This window comes from Pristis pectinata, chromosome 39, assembly GCF_009764475.1.
Source record: "Pristis pectinata isolate sPriPec2 chromosome 39, sPriPec2.1.pri, whole genome shotgun sequence".
In the NCBI taxonomy this organism is placed as follows: domain Eukaryota; kingdom Metazoa; phylum Chordata; class Chondrichthyes; order Rhinopristiformes; family Pristidae; genus Pristis; species Pristis pectinata.
In genome coordinates this window covers 408,620-431,350 of record NC_067442.1, presented here as the reverse complement: position 1 = coordinate 431,350, position 22,731 = coordinate 408,620, and positions in this window count along the sequence as shown.

Sequence of the window (22,731 nt, the reverse complement as noted above, 5' to 3'; positions counted from 1 at the left end):
CTTTGCAATATGAATAACCACTTGGGAGTTATGCACGTGCTCCCCTTTCTGGTGGTTTCTGGTGGTTTCCATCTCCTTTCTTTCACTACGTTCGGTGCGACCGACTCGCTATACATAGGATCCATGACGTTAACCGCATCCAAGATATTTCCATTATATTTGCTTTCACCCATTAATTTGTCCGTTTCTATTTCATCAGCAAATGTGATATCGATTGTGGTACTGTCCCGGGGGAAGTGCGGCCTTACAAAGTGCATCACATATTATCTAACAGCCATGGCTGTGGCGGATCTGCTGGTTGTGGTTACCAACGTCATAGTAAACCGGATTTTGAGCGTTTACTTTGCGGCCAGCTTCCTCAGCATCACTCCGGTGTGCAGTGTTAAGACGGTCCTCCTGTACCTCGCCAAAGACTGTTCAGTTTGGTTGACAGTCGCTTTCACCTTCGATCGGTTTATAGCGATTTGTTGTCAGAACCTGAGGAACAAGTACTGTGCCACGAGCACGGCGACAGTGGTTATAGGTCTGGTGTGTGTAGTCAGCTTCTTACGAAGCATTCCGTGGTATTTTGCACTTACACCTTTGTATTACATTAACATGGTACCCTGGTACTGTGCTTTCAAGTCTAATTTCTATACATCAACCTCATGGATAGCATTCGCAATGTTTAACCTTGCTGTAACTCCTTTCATTCCATTATTTTTTATCTTACTTTTCAATGCACTGACTATCAGATACATTTTATTATCCAGTCGTATCAGAAGGAGACTCCGGGGCAAGAAGGGTGTGGAAAACACGTCTGATCCCGAGGAGCAAAACAGGAAACAATCCGTCATTTTGCTTCTCGCGATATCTGCCAATTTCATAATCTTATGGTTCACGTTCGTCGCACATTTCATTTTTGCTCGATCGACTGGCCTTTATGTTTACAAGATAACCAGCCCCATATTCCACTTTCAAGAGACCGGGTATCTGCTTCTCCTGCTTAGCTGCTCCACAAACACATTCATTTATGCTGCGATACAGACCAAATTTAGGGAGGAAATGAAATATATCGTGATGTATCCATTCACACGTCGCTGTATTATTCAAATTGCATAAATAGTAAAGTCTTTAACGAATAACTTCAGACATTGTATCAACAGCCTGGCAAATACATTTTCTTTTCCCCCGTTAATTCCATCACCTTCATCTTTGTTTTTCTAATCATTATTTCTTTCAGATGTCACCGAAACTAGTTATTTTTTTTCTGGTAGAAATAAAACCCACGCTTATATGAGGTTAAGATGCCACTCTAAGGAAATATGCACAAATTGCAACAACCTATTGCTTGTTTGCAGGGAAAATAAGTTGTGGACAGCGATACATGTTGTTTCCTATGCACTGGCCACGACTTCCACTCCAACCTTTGGACCGCTCCGAAGTTTGAGATGATTAACCTGCAACAGAGGGAGTGGAACAAAGATTCAGAAACTGATACATGTGACAGCTGTCAGAGGAGATATTGTATTCACTGGTTAGAAAAAATGACAGTGGATTCAATAGAAGTTTACAAAATTCTGAGGGACAGAGATGGGGTAAATAGTAAGAATTCATTTCTCCCAGGACAGCGGTGTGCAATACCTGATGGCACGGGTTTAAGGAGAGAGGCGAGACATTTAAAGGAGATCTGAGGAGTAAGTTTTCACGCAGATGTGAAGAGATGTAACGAGCTGTCAGAGGAAGTATTGGGGGAGATATTATTTCAACATTGAGAAGGGATGTAGACACATGAGGAGCAGAGGGACACGGGCCTAATGTAGGCAAACTGGATGACTGTAAATAGACATGATGTTCAGCGTGGACGAAATGCCTCGATGGGCCTGTTTCTTTATTATGACTCTGTAAAGCATGCAGATTTTAGACACGGCGAGACAGACTGGATGCTGGGAGGATTAGTTCACTTGCTGCGTGCAGTTGAACAGTACCTATCTCAATCTGGGGATACCAGACATTTGGGGTTGACATTTCTGTATCCAGAGAACAGTGAACCTGTAGAATTCGCGACAACAGCAGCGGTTGAGGAAGATTAAAAAAGACGATGAATAAATAATTACACGGAACGGATCTAATAGGTGTGGGGAGAGAAGAGTAATACAGTATCTATGGTCAGCTATGATAATACTGAACAGCGGAAAAGACTCGAACGTCCTAACGGCCTATTTCTGCCCTTAATTCCCATGTATATATGATGGTTAGCCTTTTCGTGTTTCGCCACTCTTTCCTGCGTACATGGACTGATAAGCTAACTGAGCACATTACCCGAGATCAGAACTTAGTGGAGGAGAAATTGGAATAAACGTTGTATATGACAGATTTAAATTTTGATTCTGGGTAAACCATTACCTAAGTACTATTCTTAGCCTCGATAACAGTTAATAGTCAAATGGTTTAGTCGCTCGGAATGTTTTCTCATACGAGTGGAACAAATATCACATGTCATGTCTTTCAACTGTAGCACTGGAGGACTCTCTGTCTATATATGGGTACCACCATCGGTTACTATCGCCCGAAACATTTACATGCGCAATCCCTTCCGACAGTAAATGCATCAGCGTCAAACTGACCAAGAGTATGCGAGCTATTATCCCACTCTCACTTTGATCGTTTTGTGTCCATTACTGTTAAAACCTGAGAAGCAAATATTGTACCAAAAATACCGCAGCTTTCGTGGTGGGCATCACGATAGTTGTGAACTGTGTGAAAAATGTTCCGTGATATTTTGTTTGCTAAGATCTATGGACAACTAACAGATTATATAGGCTCAAATACAGCTTCTATCTCGTATCCCAAGACAATTGGACGGTTCTTGAGTCCTATAAGAGGGATTCTTGACCGCACAATCTTCCTCGTTGTGACCTTGCACCTTATTGTTTGCCTGCACTGCACTTTTTCGGCGATAGTCATAATTTATTCTGTATTCAGTTGTTGTTTCTATTTCTGGTACTTTAATGCAATTTTTATTGTGATGATTTGTATGTACGGTATGCAAGGCAAGTTGTTTTTCACTGCGTCGCCGTACATGTGAGAATATTATACAAATTTACCGGTGTACCAATTGTCGAATAACTTCCCTGCGGGACGCAGTTTGTACTTAAGTTTATTGATCTATTTTTCAACAAATTGAAACAACAATAGAGTCATACAGCAAAGGAACAAACCACTCTGCCCACCATGTCCGCGACAACCATCCATATTGATCCCATTGGCAGCTTTTGTCCGTAATCTTCTATGCGTAGGCAACTAAGTGCTCGCCAAACACTTCTTGAATGCTTTCAGTGACACTAATTCCACATATTTCAAGCAGTGCATTCCAGGTACTCACCAGTATCTTGGTGCAGGAAGTACCACTCAGTTTCCATCGAAAACTCTTACACTAAATATTTGTCTTTAATTTTATCAATGTCTGATATGAGGCTTCTCCCCATCACCTCCCCTTTCAGCTCTCTGAAGGACCAATAACTTTTTTTCTCGCTGATCCGCTCTTCCACCTCCAGGAATAGGTTTGTTTCTAATCCCTCACTCGCAATCAACCGCATGACATTAGATACCTGTTATTTTACCTCTTCCCTTCCCAGGTGAAGCAGCAAATCATGTACACTTTTTCCTATCGAGTATAATGCAATGGTTCTTATCTCCGCCATAAATTGCAGATGAAGTGATCGCTTTGCGTTCATTTTGCAGATATGACTATGGACTTTCTGCTGCCCATCCCACTTCCATTCTCCCGTCTTTGTCTGTGGCCTTCTGTAATGTCATTACGAGGGCCAACGGCAGCTTGGGGCACAGCACATTGTCCGTTTGAACACTTATAATCCATTCAGACTCAATATCAGTTTCTCCATCTTCCAGATCATATGTCATGGGCCATGTTCTCGACAAATCACTTACCTTGTACACAGACCCGTGAATCATCCTTCTCCGCCCTCGCAAACTCACCCAGGTTGATATCATCAACAAACCTGAAAAGATGACATTGGGTCCCCTTGGCCAAATCGTTAATACAGACTGTAAACATCTGGGTCACAGGTACCGAATCCTGTGCATACCACGATTCCATCAGTCTCATTCTGGAAGAGTGTCAGCAGATTGTCCCCCCACCCCCCAAGGCTTTCCTTTCATGTTGAATCTGGTCAGTCTTAACATTTTTTCGCATGTTCAGAAATGTACAAGAACTGAAAATATTACATTTGAAGGGAAAAGTTTTTTGTGTGGTTAGACAAGGAGTTAAATCTGTAACTCGACTGATCCTTGCTGCGTTAATCTTGTAGGAGGTGAAATTTCCGACGGTTCACAAGTTCTTCATGCGCACGAAAATTGTATGGAGGTCAAGGAACTTGCAGAATGATACTGTGGTATTTGCAACGCCTATTTTGACGCAACGGGCAAGAATGTCTGCTGAACCTATTCACACTACCTGCTGTGTAATCTGATTCATATCTTCATCCGTGGGCAAATAATGATTTTAAGTCCCGTTGAAGAAGCTCACGGTGCTGGGTTCAACGTGGAATAACGTAGAAAGGAAAATACTGCATTTTTGATTTGCATGATGTTGGTTTCGATGTGTTGTTCGCATCTCATAACAAGAAAAAGAGCTGATTATGTACTAGTCTCGGTTTTGATTTAATGTTGTCACATATACCGAGTTGCAGTGAGAAACTTAGGTTTGCAAGCAATCTATACACAACATTTCGAAACGAAAGTTCCTTGAGGTTGTATAAGTAGAAGGCAATAACAGTATGCAGAATGCAGTGTTACAGTGACAGAGAAAGTGCAGGCAGGTAGACAATAATGTGCAAGGGCCGTGAAGAGCTAAATTCTAAGGACAATTGTTCATCTTTAACGTGCAAGAGGACTGTTAAATAGCCTTATAGGAGCAGGATAGAAGCTGTCCTCGAGACTAGCTGTGCGTGTTTTCAAACATTTGTATATTCTGTCCGCTGGGAAGGAGAGAAGAGAGAAGGAGGTCTTCAAACAAATCGCACTCAGTCAGGAGAGAACATCAAGATGGATAAGTCGCCGGGACCGGATGAGATGTACCCCAGGCTGCTGTGGGAGGCGAGGGAGGAGATTTCTGAGCCTCTGGCGATAATCTTTGCATCATCAATGAGAACGGGAGAGGTTCCGGAATGTTAGAGGGTTGCGGATGTTGTTCCTTTATTCAAGAAGGGGAGTAGAGCTAGCCCAGGGAATTATAGAGCTGTGAATCTTACTTCAGTGTTTGGGACGTTGATGGAGAAGATCCTGAGAGGCATGCTATACGAACATTTGGAGAGGTATAATATGATTATAAATCGTCAGTATGGCTTTGTCAAGGCTACGTCCTGCCTTACGATCCTGATTGAATTTTTTGACGATGTGAGCAGTAGATGTAGTTTCTATGGATTTCAGCAAGGCATGGGATAATGTACCCCATGCTATGCTTATTGAAAAATGAAATGTAGCATGGTATCCAAGGGGACATTGTTTTGTAGATCCAGAACTGGCTTGCGCACAGAAGACAAAGAGTGGTTGTTGAATGGTCATATTCTGCATGGAGATCGGCGACCAGTGGTGTGCCTCGGGGATCTGTGCTGGGACCCTTACTCTTCGTGATTTTAATAAATGACCTGAATGAGAAAGTGGAGGGATGGGTTAGTAAGTTTCCTGATGACAGAATGGTTGGCGGTGTTGTGGATAGTGTGGAGGCCTGTCAGAAGTTACATGCGGGAGATAGGATGCAAAACTGGGCTGAGAATTGGCAGATGGAATTCAACCCAGATAAATATGAAGTGGTTCATTTTGGTAGGTCAAAAATGATGGCAGAATATAGTATCAATGATAGGACTGTTGACAGTGTGGAAAATCAGAGGGATCTTGGGGTCCGAGTCCATAGGACGCGCAAAGCAGCTGCACAGGTTGACTCTGTGGTTAAGAAGGTATACGGTGTATTGTCCTTCATCAATCGTGGAATTGAATTTAGGAACCGAGAGGTAATGTTCCTGTTATATAGGACCCTGGTCAGACCCATTTGGAATACTGTGCTCAGTTCTGGTCGCCTCACTGCAGGAAGGATGAGGAAGCCACAGAAAGGGCGCAGCGGAGATTTACCCCGGATGTTGTCTGGATTGGGGAGTATTCCTTATGAAAACAAGTTGAGTGAACTCGGCTTTTCTCCTTGGAAAGACGGAGGATGAGAAGTGACCTGATAGAGTGTATAAGATGATAAGAGGCATTGACCATGTGGATAGGAATTGAGGATTTTTTCCAGGGCTGATATAGCTGCCAGATAGAGGACACAAGGTTAAGGTGCTTGGAGTAGGTACAGAGGAGATGTCAGGGATAAGTTTTTACTCAGAGAGTGGTGAATGCGTGGAATGGGCTGCCGGCAACGGTGGTGGAGGCGGATACGATAGGTATCTTTAAGAGAATTTGGATAGGTACATGGATCTTAGAAAAATAGAGGGCTATGAGAAAGCACGCAAATACACGTTTTTCATTGTATTTCGGCACATTGACAATAAGGATGTAATTCACACACACACACACACACACACACACACACACACACACACACACACACACACATTTAAAGGCAGCTTCCATCTCGCCGTGTTAAGATACTTGAAGGGTCTTGTCACGTGCTAACGAAGGAGGTGTTGATCTCTTAATCTACCCCGACGATGGCCTTGCATTTCATATGTCAATCTATCCTGCTCTTTCTCCGTAACTCTTGCACAATATTCTGCATTCTGTTTGCTTTTTTAATGACATCGATGCACTGATGTATGAAATTACCGGTATGGATGGCACGCAAACGCAAGTTTTTTCCACAGAGTTTCGGCGCATATGACAATATAATGCAATAAACCAATTTTCTAAATGTTAAATAAAGCACGCACACACACAAAACGCACACACACACACACACGCGCGCGCGCTCAATGGTGAAAATACTCAGCAGGTCAGGCAGCATCCACGGTAAAAGACATTGGGTTAAAGTTTCAGCTCGATGCCTTCCATTCAAAAGATTGAAAGTTCTGAAAAGCCAATCTTTATCTATTCATTAATTATAAGAACTTCTCTGTCCTGAATGTCGAACTCTTAAATTACAGATCGTTTTCCCTGCTTCAGAACATCCCAAACTGTAGATCGATAAACGTTTTGTATATCTTGTGAATTTATTGAGGATTCCATTGTTGTCCTTCAGTGATATCACGTCTTATTCATCGAAACTACAATGTTGCAGCGCTTCTCATATGACACACCCGTCATCCGAGATAGTAAACTTTGAACAGTCGCTACAATTCTTCTATCGCAGATCTATGGTTCTTAAAGTGGGACACCAGTCGTTTGCATTGGAACATATTTCGAGCAAAATATTTCACTCTCACTCTCGCACACGCACACTCTTGTAATTAAAGCAAATATGGCAGTTATCTTGCATATTTGGAGCCGATGTTCAGCTATTCAGAAAAAGGACAATCCAGTGTCAACATCTTTCAATATCTCCACTTAATCATGATTAGCCTCCTTTCAATTTTACGAACAAATTGGATGACTCACGTAGTTCCACACCCCATTGCATCTGACACGTACATGAGGCATTATGACTCCATGGGACCATCTGGGAGCCAGGGCATTTATTATTGTTGTAAAATATGGATCCTTGGATAAAAATTTAGGAACATAACTGTAGCTGTATGGGATAGAAATAAAACATACCAACATCGAATGTAGCCATACTGTGGAAAAGACGTTTGATGTGTCAGTGTTCAGCATAGAGTTTTCACGTTACTTTTGTACTGATGTACTTTGGTTTTATAGATTAAATGGAGAATCTGATTTCATTGACCTTGAAACTGATCAGCTGACTCGGGAAACTGACCGAAATGTTTAAAGTCAAGTGTGCAATGAGAGCCGATGGAGATAATTTGTTTATGCAGTCGGAATTGCGAATATCCAAAGCACAGAGGCACAAGAACAAGGTAATTAATGAAAGAACGAAAGGAGAAATGAGGATTTATCTTTACCCTGCGAGTGGGGCGGTGTCCACGGTACCCAGACGCTTCACTGTCGGGGCTAACACTGGCGGCAAGCTCAATGGGTGTCTGAAAGGAAGAATCCAAATGTCTGTGATGACATGGCGCGGAACAAATTTCGCTGGGCTAATCTTGGATAGAATAGGGATAGACTTCACTGGCTGGCTTGCTTCCTTTCGGGCACTATGCGATTTATGAAGTGTGGAAAGCGGAATAGATTGTTCGCCCTGCTTTGCGGGCCATAGAGCTTTCACATCGTCCTTCCGCCATCAGGTCAGTGAATTCATCACCTTCTTCCGACATCCACCCTGAGATTTAATATTGGCTTGGATGCACTCAAGGGTATCACGGGGTCTTATCTTTCAATCTGCTTTTCGGGTGGATTGTCACTGAAGTAACAAATGCTGTATTATTTATTTATAATTAGAACAAAGAATCGAATTCAATAACACGCAATGGTGATACTGGCAAATCTCCCAGTATGTTTGTGCAAACGGGTAGAAGTAACGTCACTAATTACTGAATCCAACTTTCTCACAAGGGATTCTTTGATGTATATATTGGCTCCTCCACTGATCACGCATCCAGGCAGTTGAGACAGAACCCATCTGAAGATGCATGAGCCTCCAAGTGGTCCGGTGTATGCAATCTACTATCCGATTCTCGCCGCTCTTGGAATCCCAGGTAATCAGACATCTCATACAAATCTTATTTTCTATGCGATCTCGCTGTGCATCTTCTAACATAATGTTCGGTGGACGATTTACTGCATCTACTCCGTGAAATATCAAAGGGCTGAATTTTCAAGGGAAATTTGAAAAATGCGGATTCAACAAATCGGAATATCTTTTTTGACAAAGAAAAGATTATCAGCGATATTCAGTCTGTCTGTTTATTCAAGTCTGGTTGTTGAGTAATTATTTTAAGTGCATCCCACACCAGAAAATTAAAATTTAACAGCATTTACGACTTTCAGAGGGTGTAAATGGATTGTGAGGAGTTTTCCCTGTGGTATGTAAACTACAAGCAATGGGAACAGATTGAAAATGAGTATTTTTGATGAATATGAAGAGTAATAGTTTTCTCAGAATGGAGAGGACATTTAGAATCCAGTGCAGGATCAATCGGAGTTTGAAATAGAGTTTGAGGACTGCAGAGAAGTCAAACATTAATCCAACAAACAGGGAATGACACTGAGGACAACGATCAGATGAGATCCAGTTGGTGAATGGATTCAGTTCGAACGGTTGCTCTGTCGCCTCTGCCTCCCATATTCATTCTTTCTTTTGTGCTTACCACCTGCTGGTTCATTGCGAAATGTTGTATAATACCACTCGCTGCGCCATAAAGGTGATGATTAAAACCTGATGAGGTCAATGAATAACATAGATCTCAAGAACAATTTGAAAACTCATTAGCACTCTTTGGAACATTGTTGAAACGCCAGAGAAAAACAGGATGCGCTCTTCAACCGTTGAAGACACATTATTACTTCAACAGATTACCACATTTGGAAGCCATTAGCAGTATCATTGTTGTAATGCATTGCATTTTGAAACAGCAGCCAGATAGGTCGATGCCCAGCGGATGCAAGAAGGAAAGAGTAATGAGATACCGTGTGAGACTGTTCAAAGTGTGTTAGTGGGTCAGGGACCCATTTTGAAATCAGGTACCCCTATTTTACTGTATTTTATTTCCACGTATTTCACTGAGGATTGCGTAACAATGTTAAGTCGACCCTGATCGGAAAAGAGAAGATATTCCACAACTGTTAATGCGAAAAGATACCAGTGACTTTTGTCAAACTCTATCAATAACTGGCGTTTGCCTCTGCCTTCTCAACAGTTAACATCGTGGCAATTGTGATCCTGTCGCGGGGAAAGTGCGGTCTCTCCAGTTGCATTACCCACTACCTCGTCGCCATGGCGGCGGCGGATCTTACGGTTGTCATCACCGGCGTTATACTCCATCGCATCATTGGCATTTATTTCCCGGGGAGTTACATGTCGCTTACGTCGGTCTGTCGGATCAAGACCCCCATGGTTTACGCATCCAGAGACACTTCAGTCTGGTTAACGGTCGCGTTCACCTTTGATCGTTTTGTAGCCATTTGCTGTCAAAACCTGAAAACTAAATACTGCACCAAAAGAATTGCAGCTTCCATTGTAGGCGCAGTGATAGTCCTCAGCTGTTTGAAAAATATCCCCTGGTACTTCTTCTATGAACCTCTTTATATAAGTAACAACTTGCCTTGGTACTGCCGAGGGAAGTCAAGTTTTCACAACTCACCTCTATGGCAAGCATTTACAGATCTCGACTGCTCTATCTCACCCTTCCTGCCATTTTTTGTTATTCTGCTGCTGAACGCTTTGACCGTGAGGCACATCATTGCGGCCAGCCGAGTCCGGAAGGCTCTGCGGGGTAATTGTCGCACTGAGAGCTCGCTTGACCCTGAGATGGAGAACCGGAGGAAATCCATCATTTTGCTCTTTAGTATATCCGGTAATTTCATACTGTTATGGCTCACGTACACGATTAATTACATGTATTACCGAATTACTAAAACGTATTATTATTCTGGATATAACGACCCATTGTTTATCCTCCAAGAATCCGGTTACATGCTTTTGCTTCTTAGCTGCTGCACTAATACGTTCATTTACGCAGTGACCCAGAGCAAATTCAGAGAGGAGTTGAAGACGATGTTACAGTCTCCAGTTCAACAAATTGTTAAATGTGTAAGGAAGTAGTCTAGTTATCAACGTGCTCTCATTAAATCCTGCTTGAAAATAATAATGAACAGCATGGCAGTACAGCCTGAGCCCGGGATGCCATGTCGGAGGATCGTGTAGAAAGTGTATCCCAAAGAACATCCCCACATCGATTCTCCCATGTAGATCCAACATCGAAGGTGAATACTGGTAACATGTAGACTTGTATAACATTATTTGCTGGTCGATATGCTTTCATCTAAGTGCCTGCCAAGCCCACTCCTCGCATGATATCAAAATGTGGTAACGCGATATTCTAATCATTTACAGGGCTATTAAACTTCCTGGCGGGAAAGATTGGTTAGATTATTTAGAAGAGAATTAAGATGACTTCAGCAGAAAGAATTTTATTACGCTTTTTTTGTATTTCCCTTGACGATGACGCCGCTGTGATCGTTGGCATATGTTGTGCATCTTTGAACTGAAAGGCTTTTAGCAACCTAACGGATTCTTTGATCTGTAGTCGCACATACATAGTGGAGACAAGGTGACGATTGCAGTTTTAGATTCCCTCCAAGGCCATTAGAGATCTAAGTGTGTTTATGGCACTTTCCTTCTCAGCAGTTGGCTCGCAATTTTGACTGCTGTTTGGTTCACTGGATCTAAACCCTGAATCAGCCGTGGTAATGTTCTAATATACCTTTTTGTCACGTACTCTGAACCCCAATACTTCTGCAGTGATCCTCGTTTTCCTTTACTCCTGCCCCGAAGAGAATGCATGGATCTCCCCCTTTGCTTTGAAAGTTCCCAGTTGTTGAAAACATCACTTTTGTGAATAATTAGATCCGACAATCAATTACAAAAGAAACACGGGCAACGTTAGTTCTGTTCCTCTATTAGTGACACTCTGCCTGACCCGCTGTCAATATGTAGATATTTCTATTTTTATTGCAGTTTTCAAGAATATAGATTACATTTACCCTTTCGACATCTTTATCCGTTTGTGAATTGGGTCGTGATTAGGGGTCCACTGCACGCTCCATGTCACAGCACGATCCATGGCTACACTCAATGCAGCATTGCCCCGATATCTATCCTGATCACTGGAGCAACTAAAATTGTCGTTAACTTCGTTGCTCTGTTCGTAAGTAATACCAAACGTGATGTGTTTCCAACATTCGGTGTCTTTACTTATTTCATATTTCCAGTCTGCCTTTGTATTTTCGCTGCATTGGCTGACTTGCACTTATCTAACCTGCATTTCCCACCTCTAAAATTGAATGTTCTACATTGAAATCATCTAGATGAGGGGCTGACTCGAAAAGCAAGCATTCATCAGCAAGGATCCCCACCATCTGCATCATGCCCTCTTCTCGCTGCTACCGCCGGACAGGAAGTAAAGAAGCCTGAAATCCTATAACACCAGGTTCAGCAGGAGGTACTTTCCTGCAACCATGAGGTTCTTGAACCCACCTGCACAAGCCTAACCCCACCTCAGCAACGGAACACGGCGGCCACATCGTGCACTACTATGGACTTTGTATTTTTGCAGCAATGTCTTCCTTTGCACAGTCTTCTCTTTACTGCAATGTATAATTTAATAGTAATTTATGTTCTGTGCGTTCCATGTAACTCCGTGCCTGTGATGCTGCTGAAAGCACCTCCTCCTACTTGTGCACACAATAAACTCGACGACTTGACATGGTTCATCATAAAAACATGTCATCTGCTGTTTGAAATTTGTACCCCACGAAAATGATTATGTCTACCCTACCTATGCCTCCCTTAATTTTAAAAGCCTCCATCTGGTCTCCCCTCAGCCTCCGACGCTTTTGGGAGAACAACCCACGTTTGTCCAAACTTTCTTTGTCCCTCATACTCTCTGATCCAGGCAGCATCGTGGTGAACCTCTTCAGCACCCTCTCCATAGTCTCCACATTCTTCCTGTAATGGGGCGACCAGAACTTCAAACAATGATCTGTGCGGTGTGATTAGCTGCAGCATGACTCCTTACTCCTGTACTCAACACCCCTACCAATGAAGGCAAGCATTCCGTACGCCTTCCTTACCAGTTTATCCACTTGCACAGCCACTTTCAATAAACTATGGACTTTGACAGCCAAGATCCCACTATGCCTCATTGCTGTTAAGGAGCCTAACATCAATTGTATAATTCCTCCTTACATTTTACCACCCAAAGTGTAACACCTCACACTTGCACGGATTATACTACATCTTACCATATCCGTAAATATTTTATACATCTCACTGTATTATTTGATAGTCCTTTAAACTGTCCACAACTGCACCAATCTTGGTGTCATCCGCAAACTTGCTAATCCACCCATCTACCCTTTCATCCAAATCATTCTATATATCACAAACGACAGAGGTCTCAGCACCGATCCGTGCGTAACACCACTGGTCACGGTGTTCCAGCCATAAAAACAGAATTCCACCCCTGCTGTCTTCTACGGGCAAGCTTGTTCGAAATCTAGACTTGCAATTCACCCTGGAGTCCATGCGTCTTTACCTTCTGACTCAAAGTGTCGAGGTGAAAGGTTTTGACCACCCTCGAACCCAGGTTTTAATTGCAGTCCCAGATGTGAGAATTATCACAGCACTGGCCAGACCATTCGGCCCACGATGTTGCGCCAAGCTTTATGCCAGTCTTTACTAAACGTTCTCCTGTATATCATCCATATCCCTCCACTCCCTTCATATTTACTTGCCTGACGAAAAGCCTATAAACTCCACCAAATGTATGCTTCCAGTACTATCCCAGGTGACCAATTCCAGGCACCTACTGCTCTCTTTAAATAAAACCCTTCCTCTTACACTCAACACCTCTACCAATAAAGGCGAGCATGCCATACACCTTCTTTGCGTCGCCACTTTCACTGAACTATGGACCTGGACCCCAAGATTCCACTGTACCTTGACGCTATCAGGGGACCTACAAATAACTGCCTACTTTCTCCTTTCAATTTATTTCTCAAAGTGGAACACCTCACGCTTTCCTGGATTCAACTCCATCTGCCCATATCCGTACGTGGTTTATATCCAGCTGTATTCTTTGATAGTCCTTTACACTATCCGAAGTTCCGCCAATCTTGATGTCATCTGCAAAACTGGGAATCCACCCAAGCACATTTTAATCCAAATCATTGATATATATCACAAACAACAGAGCTCCCAGCACCGATCCCTGCGGAATCCGTCACGGACATCCAGCTAGAATTACAGCCTTTCACCTTGTACCCTCTGCTTTCTATGGGCAACCCAGTTCTGAATCCAATCTGGTAATTCATCATGGATCCCATGCATCTTTATCTTCTGAACCAACGTACCACGGCGGGCCAAATAAAATACCTGACTGAAGTCAATGTAGATAATATCGACTACCTTACATTCATCAAAACCTTTGTCACCTGACATCCTGTAAATTGACTGCATTAACATAATGTACTGACTTAACATTCATACTCTAACACACAAATTGGATTATTCTGAAACGATCTGCTTTTGAGAAAAAAATATTACGAATCTACCGGGAGTCGATGGCGTGATTGGTACCAAAACGTATCAGTGGCTGGATTTCAGCTCAGCCTCCAGCTTTTCTTCTGCTGTATAATTTGTTGATGACGTTGTTAACTTTGGATTCCATTAGTTCTCCTGATTTCTGACCTCTTCTCTGTCGACAATGCATAAATCTCAGGGTGTGGACTGACCATGGCTAGGTTCGCTAAACTTACCGTAACCCGGTATAAATGTGGTCACCGAACGAAGCAGGCTGGAGGTCCAACAAAACCGAGGTTTATAAAAGAAATGAATCACGTTCTTGTGTAAATTCCCCCACTCTGCCAACCCTGCCTTCCTCATAATCTCCTCCACACTGATTATTAGGTACAGTTTGCTTGTGTACATTTAGAAACTGCATCAACTCATTTTAATCACACCTCCCTTGGCTATCCTTACATGATTTGGAATAAAGATGGTGACGGAAATCCACGCTGCAAAAAAAAACACAATTTTCCACCGCTATTTATCTGATACTCTTTAAAACCTAGAACATAGCACAACACAGGAACCGTTTCTCCAGCCAACAATGTCTCCGCCGACTTGTCGAATGCTTCAGACAAATCCATGCATACAAAGTCCAGAGACATACACTCACCAATCATCTTCGTCACCTCCTGAAAATATTCACTAAGGTTCGGAAGACATGACTTCCCCTTTCAACTTCATGTTGGCCATCCTGAGTAAATCCATGCTTTTCCAAATTTGAGGAAATCGAATCCCTAAGCACCTTCCCCAATAATTTTCCTGCCACTGATGCACGGCTCACCGATCCATAACTTGCTGGATTATCACGGCTGCCCTTCTAAAACAGAGAAACAATTCTGGCTCCTATCCAGTCCTCTGGGACCATCCCTGTGAATAAAGAGGAGACGACGAACTCTGTCAATGCCCCAGCAATCGTCGTCTCTTGCCTCCCTCAATAACCTGCGTTAGATCACATCAGACCCTCGGCATTTATCCACTTTAATGATTTTCAAGAGATCTCACATTTCTTTCTTGGTATTAACATGTCCCAGGATTTCGACAACCCCCCACTATGACGTCACTGTCCTCCAGAGCTTGCTATTGGTGAATACCGACGCAAGGACAAGCTAGGGAACTGCAGGCTGGTGGAAAGTTTACTGGTGGGGATTCAGAGAGACACGTCATACCTGCAATTTGGAAAGGCAAGAGCTTGGTCAGGATAGTCAGCGTGGATTTGTTCGTGGCAAATCATGTCTCACGAATTATAGTTTACTTTGAGGGGCTGAACAACAGGATTGATGAGGACAGGGCAGTAGACGTAGTCCACATGGATTTTCGCAAGGTCTTTGACGAGGACCCGACTATAGGTTAGTCTGGAACGTTAGATCACGTTGGACCTGGGTGCGCAAGACAATTGGATACAAAATTAGCTTGGTGAAAGGATTTAGAGGCTGGTATTGGGGGTTTATTTTTCAGATTGGTGACCTGTGACCAGTGGTGTACCACAGGGTTCTATTCTGGGTCCACTGTTCCTCGTAATCTATATTAATTTAACTCAGGGAAGTGCGGAGAGTTGTATTTTGGTCAATTAAACCAAGGCAAGACTTATATGGTAAATGGCAAGAAAATGCGGAGTGTTGTAGAACAAAGAGATCGAAGGCTAAAAGTACATGGTTTCCTGAAAGTGACGAACAGAAAGACACAGCAATGAAGAAGACGTTGGTACACTTACCATTATCTGTCAAGGCATTGAGTAAAACAGTTGGTACTGTCATGTAATAGCTATGCAGGACTTTGTTGAGACCATACTCGCCATATAGTGTTTAGATCTACTCTCTTGGCTTGAGGAAAGATTTCACTAAGTTAGAAAGAGTTCTCAAAATATTAACAAGAATGTAATCGAGACAGGAGGCCCTGAGTTGCAAGAAGAGACTTGAAGGTCAGGAGGCTCATGGGTGACAAGAATGAAGCTAATAAAATGGTGAGGGGGCAGAGATAAAGTGAATGGTCACAGTACTTTACCAGGGTAGATGAGAGTGAAACAAGTGGGAAGAAGTTTAAGCTGCGAGCGGAAAGATTTAAAGGGGACCTGAGGGGCAACCTTTCCACTTAGAGGGTGGTGGGTATGTGGAACAAGCTGCGACAGCAAGTGCCAGGGGCGGGTACAATTATAAAATTCAGAAGATACTTTGACAGGTACATGCATAGAAAATATTTGTAGGGATATGGGCCAAATGCAGGAAAGTAGGACTAGCTCTGGTAGGCGGTTTGGTTGTCGTGGATGGGTCGGGCCGAACGGCCTGTTTCCGTGCTCTATAACAATCGTTCTACGAAGTTAAGAACTCATTTATGAAAGAGTCCACTTCTCTTGGATCCAGGCATATATTCTTTCCGACATGCTTGAGTGGTCTTTCCCTTTCCTTTGCTAGCCTCTTGCTTTTAAGGTTTGAATGGCATCCTGCTCCGATTAGACTGAGCCCTGCTCAAACGCACATGTAATTTATCTGTGTGTTTGATTTGCTTATTCTCTGCAACATGTAATTGCAGTTGAGGGGATCCAGTGAAAGTTCAACAGATTGATTAATCGAATGCAAGATTTATCGTATGACATGAGATGAAGTAGACACTCCCTGGACTCTATCAAGTTTAGAAGAATGTGCCGTGATCGCATTGAACATTGCATTGTTCCTTATTGCAATCCTCGAGATAGATGCGGCTTACTGTTTCCCCTGGCTGCAGTGCCTCGGACAAGTGCACACATAACTAGGACTGAGAACAGAAGAAATGTTTTCACTAAGAGTGCAGTGAATCTCTGGTATCCATTGCCAAGAACAACTGGAGGTTCAGTCTCTGAGTAGATACAAGGAGGTGTTCGATGGATTTTAGATGTTAAGGGAATTGGTTTAATGAAGGAATGTTCTGGTGAACAAGTCAGCCATGATCTAACTGCATGGCAAGAGAGTCCCAAGTGGCCGAATAATCTTGTCCTGCTTCTATTTCTTTTTGAGAACAACCCACCTGTTAAGTCATTAAAGAAGTGGACAAACTACATTGTGACCCACCTCAACTGGCCACGGCTGTTTTCTGTTTTAATATTGAGCGCAGTTTAATGTAACACATAGCTAATTGCCTCCCTTGTCCATCATGATTTGTTGGCCGACGGATAATGAGTGACTGCAGATGACAGGTGCCTACATGTGCCTTGCGATGGAGGAAATGGAATTTTAATGCATTCCGGATGGACTCACAAGGAGTCCTTCAATAGGGGGTGAAGGGAAAAGTGGCAGCCTGCAACAGACTGCCTTTGCTGAGTAAGGGAGAATTTGACAGACTGCACATTATCACAGCTTTCTGATGCTGTTTTCCCCCTCCGTCTGCCGTAATTCCACTTGGTTCCTGCTTTCAGTTACCTGAGCTCGAAGCTGGTGGTACCTTTCTACAGTTCTCCTACCGAGAAAGCCGCCCACGGTGTTTGGTGTATGGAAGTGCCGGAACGAATCACTTCCATGAAGTTCCATGTTTAATTATGAATTTCTGACCCTTGTGCAGTCATGCGTTCCGCCAGCGGATAGCATCACATGGGGGGCGTCTGAGTATTTCCAGCGTCGCCGATTTCTGGACGAATGATTCATATACGTTGAAAGACTTGTGGAGTTGCTGGCAAATGGGACCAACTCGCAGGCTACTGAGGCGAACTTTTATGTCCATCTTCGTCAGCATAAACAGGTTGGGCCCGAAGACCTGTTTCCGTGATGTATCATTCTATGACTCACTAATTAGAACAGAAATCTAAAAGTGTAAGTTCAAACTCCACACCGGCAAAGCGGAAACTAAGTTTATTTCAGTAATCTAATAAAAAAAACCTATCTCAGCAACAGCGACCATGAATCTATCGGATCGTTATCATCCATTTGGTACATGGCCAGGAACGAGGAAGGGAACGTCCTCCTCCAGGTCCACAGCAATGGGGTTTACTCATGGCTGCCCTCTTGCGACTTAACATGAGACATTCAGTTGTCCCAAACGCCACCTTCACCACGTGGAACTGCGAAGTTCCCTGAAGGCAACCCTTCATTTCCATTAAGCTCGGCGCTGCAGCCTCTGGAAAAACCGAGGAATTTCCGGCTGGTATTCCAGCGGAGCTTCTATATGGGTCGGCCTGCGGATTTTGAGCATTGTCTTTGCGTGCCACGTCTATTCTAGCGAATAGGCTCATCAATGAAGACAGAGGAATTGGTGACATAAGAAGTTTAAGCTCAATAATAGTGACTCTCGACACGTGTTGGCTGAGCAAAAGGTCAATGATTCGGAAAATGGAGATACCTAATGGATGACATCGGAATTTCTGGGTGCGAGAACAGAGACTGGTGGACTCAGCCAGTTCTATTAAGGGTACAGCTATCCTCAAAGACACAAACTATCCGACCGTGCCCATTCCTCGATGGTGCCAGCAGGCAGGAGGTACAGGAGTCTGAAGGCCCACAGCTCAAGTTCAACAATAGCTTCTTCCCCACTGCCATCAAGTTCACGAACCTACCTGTAAGACACAGCAATACTTTTCTCTTTCTCTCAATCTTGCACTAGTGTCGTTGATTTTTTGTTGTTTACTTTGCACAGGTGTAATTTATGTATAATATATGTAAATTTAGGTTTTGTTAACTTTTGTTTGTCCATGCAATACACTGCACAGCAGCTGAAAAAGTTAACTGTCGTGGCATGTGTATTCTGTGAATGCCAACGACAACAATAAACCTGAACTAGCCGTTAGCGGTCCAGAGGACTGCGACCAAAACTGTGTACATTATCATTAATTTTGTGCATTCGGTCATAAGACATGCATACCAGAGAATTCTGCTTTAATAAAACTGATCCCGGACATCTGGGCTAAAATATCATCAATTCGCAACAATATGGATGGAAGATGGCCGTCTCCATGGATTGACTACAACAACTCTGGGTTCAGTGGAAGCCGCTGTGATTCCTTGAAGGTCCTGTGCTGTCGCCAGTTGACATATTCGGCTCAGCCACGCCCCATTTGAATTAAATTTGGTTGCCAGTAGGTTGAACTCGGAGGAGGGAACTGCGGCCAGCTCTGGCCCACCTTTAGAGAGAAGCGTTTAATAAAATAAACCTCCGTAAAGGCCAAACATTTCACCGCACCCTTCACCTGCTCCCTGAATTTGGACTGAGTGGCAGCGGAAATAAAGGTGTTCGTGCAACAGCTGAAATTCTGCAGCAAGCGTTCCCCTCATGATAATTCTAACTATGGATAATACCCAAGGTAAAGTCTAATCAAACCACATGAGAAACATAACAAATCGCACCATCTTCAATATCCGAACTCTCTCCTTATCAAAGTTAGCATAACATTTGATTTCGCAATCGCCCGCTGCACCTGCATGTTCACCTTCATTAACTGGTGCACAATGTCTCCGTGCATCTGTCCCTGTCCCGGCAAATCGCCATTGAGATCATCGCCTGCTTTCTGCTCTTGACACTAAAGTGGAAACCTTCACTTTTATTTAAATCATGTCCCATGTATTTTCCCATGCCCTTAACCCTGTGTAACTCAACCTGCAGCAAACATCCTGCTCCTGATCACCTGCCGTGCGATGCAGAGGACAGCAAGGTCTTCATAATAAGATTAGAATAGCGATATGATATATTCTACTGAGTTTGGTAAAACTTTGTGACGTTCAGCTAATCTTTTTAAAACCACCGGTGCTGTAATGTTTAATGTGTCCGGAATGTGCGAAACAGCTAAATTAAACATGTCTGCCCTCATGGTCTGCATCATGACAGGATGTGTTTGTGACGCAAAAGGAAATTGAATGATCATACGGACGAAAGAATGCTTTTGCCATTGAGGGCGTGAACCTCTGCTTTGGATTAGAGTTGTCTGTGCTGCCAAGTAACACAAAACAGAAGAAACAGTGGTCTTCGCCGTCTTCAGGCTTTGCAACAACAGAACACACTTTCTATTCAGCTTGACAGCAGTTTATTTCCTGGATTAATCTGTACAAATTTTGCTTTGAAACTTAACCCTGGCCTAGTGGTGTCCTGGCCTACTGTAGACTCTGACTAGTGGAGGTGGAGCTAGAAGTGACCGTGTTTCGGAAGGCCACCCTTGCCAATTGAGCCTTGTTGCTTTCTTACGCTGGCGCAGAAAGGAGATAATTTTCTGAGGTTGCAGGGTATCTGTGGTTATGGTGGGTCGTTATTTGGTGCTTAGAGAGATTTATTGAGGTAACAACATGCTATTATCTATGTATTCCAAAACAGGAGAGAATAAGCCCCATAGTTATGCAGGGACTGAAAATGTACTGAGAGGGAAAACCGAGATTAAATCAATATTAGAAGTGAATTGGAAGTTGTATTTAAAAATAAATAGAATTAAAAGCCTATAGATCCTCATGGCCGGGTAATCTGCACCTAAAATAATTAAGTGGATGGATTGATTGTCTTTACATTCCTCTGACGCCACGTACCCTGTGCATGAGCACAAGAACGCAGGGAAACACAAGAAGATGACAGCAGAAGTATTTTGATCACAGTTGATGTGTCTCAACTGTTTCTCTGTGCTAGATCCTTAGATCCCTCAATCCCTTGACTTAATAAAAAAAATGCAATGCACCTCCGCCATGAACAGTTCGAACGATCCAATGTCTAAAACCGACTGGGGAAGAGAGTTCCAGAGATTTTTTGAAAGGAATATTCGGCCAGAGAAAACATTTGGACATCTACCCATTAGCCTTTTGTTTGAAGAAGGTCAACACTCATTCTTCTGCATTGCACTGACACGAACTTTCCCTGGTTTATGGGAAGCTCCGGATTCGTCCCACACCACAAAGGTGTGCCATTTAGTAGATTAATTGGTCAGTATAAATTGTAACTGGTGTGCAGGTGAGTAGAAGAATATGAGCGCAGTTCAATCGGATGTGGGGGAACAAGAAGGATTTATTGCAGGATTTCGTAAATGGGCGATTGAATTTACTTCAGCGAATACTTTTTCATCTTTCAGATTCCTTAAGATTGCCCTGGTACACCAACGATTTTGAACATTGAAATTCGGAAAATGTTGGTGATTGTCGAGTGGTATTGAGTTGGGTGTGACTCGCCCGTTGGAGGACTACAATCCCATTAGTTTTCCACCTAGAACGGTGATTGAAATGTGTGAGGGAAGTGCAGTGTTTACCGTTCATGGGCTGCCGCTGGCGGTGGCAAATCATGTCTGCAATGTGTCAGTATGTGTCTGTGTTAACCCGTGCGACTGCCTCGCTACTTCCACCACCACCCACCGTGGTTTGAATGGAGTATGACTCAGTCTCCGTTCTCATCTGGGATTTCTCCAGATCTTATCACTGTTTTTTTTAATTTATCCATGAGTGCAAAAGGATATTTGAACATATCCTATAGCTGCTCCCTGAACTTCGTTTGTGTCACGACGTAAATTCCAGTGTTTGTGAAGCAGGTCAGGAGCTGCAGAATGAATCCTATTTCCTGCAAAATACAGTGGTTTAATTACAGACTGAAACCCCAACCACCACATCCTGAACCAGATTGTGTAGACAAGAAACACGGCCCAGAGCAGAATGAAATTCCACGAGATTAAAATCAATAAAATCATGGATTTCCTTCTGCTCTTCATCACTGGGCCTCTGGGGCTCTCTGCGCTGCTGTAACCCCGGAGTCTGCTGCGGGCTCTGCTGGAGACTACGATGCGTCTAACGGTTAAAACATTAACAGGACAAATAGAAGGCCTAGGCTGAGGAAGTAATGGATAATTTCGACTGCCGCCCAGATAGGTGATTCCATATAATGGAATGAGATGGCACAGAACCAGGGGAAATTCACATACGCGTATTGCACGGTCAATGTGAAGTACCAGCTGCTGTTCTTCAAACAGCTCAGCACAGTCACTGTTCCCAACGCAGCAGCCGCCGTTTGCTCTCTGCAATATTTAATGTTCAGCTTCTGGCAAGAAATGGCGACAAATCGATCAAAGGTGAACGAGACGGTGAACCAAACGGAACAGTCGGTGGCTGTGTAAACCAACGTGGCGTGGATATTGCAAATGGGGAGGTCAAGCATGGGAAGAAACGCCGAAACGTAAGCAATCGGAATCTGCCTCAATATCAAATCCAGGATGACAACCAGTAGATCAGCAGTCGCCATGGCGACCAGGTAGCGAGTGCCACACCTGGACAGACCGCACTTTCCCCGCATGAGGATCACAATTGTCACTGTATTAACTGTGAGGAGAGAAAACAAATGGAGTATCATACATTAGGCCAGGAATAGTGTTGCTACTTGACAGAGTAACAGAAGGATCTCCTACTGACTGTACTAAAGAGCCAGAAAAACACGAAAAGATTTAGTGCTGAAAAGATCCACAAGGATGTTTCCAGGAATGG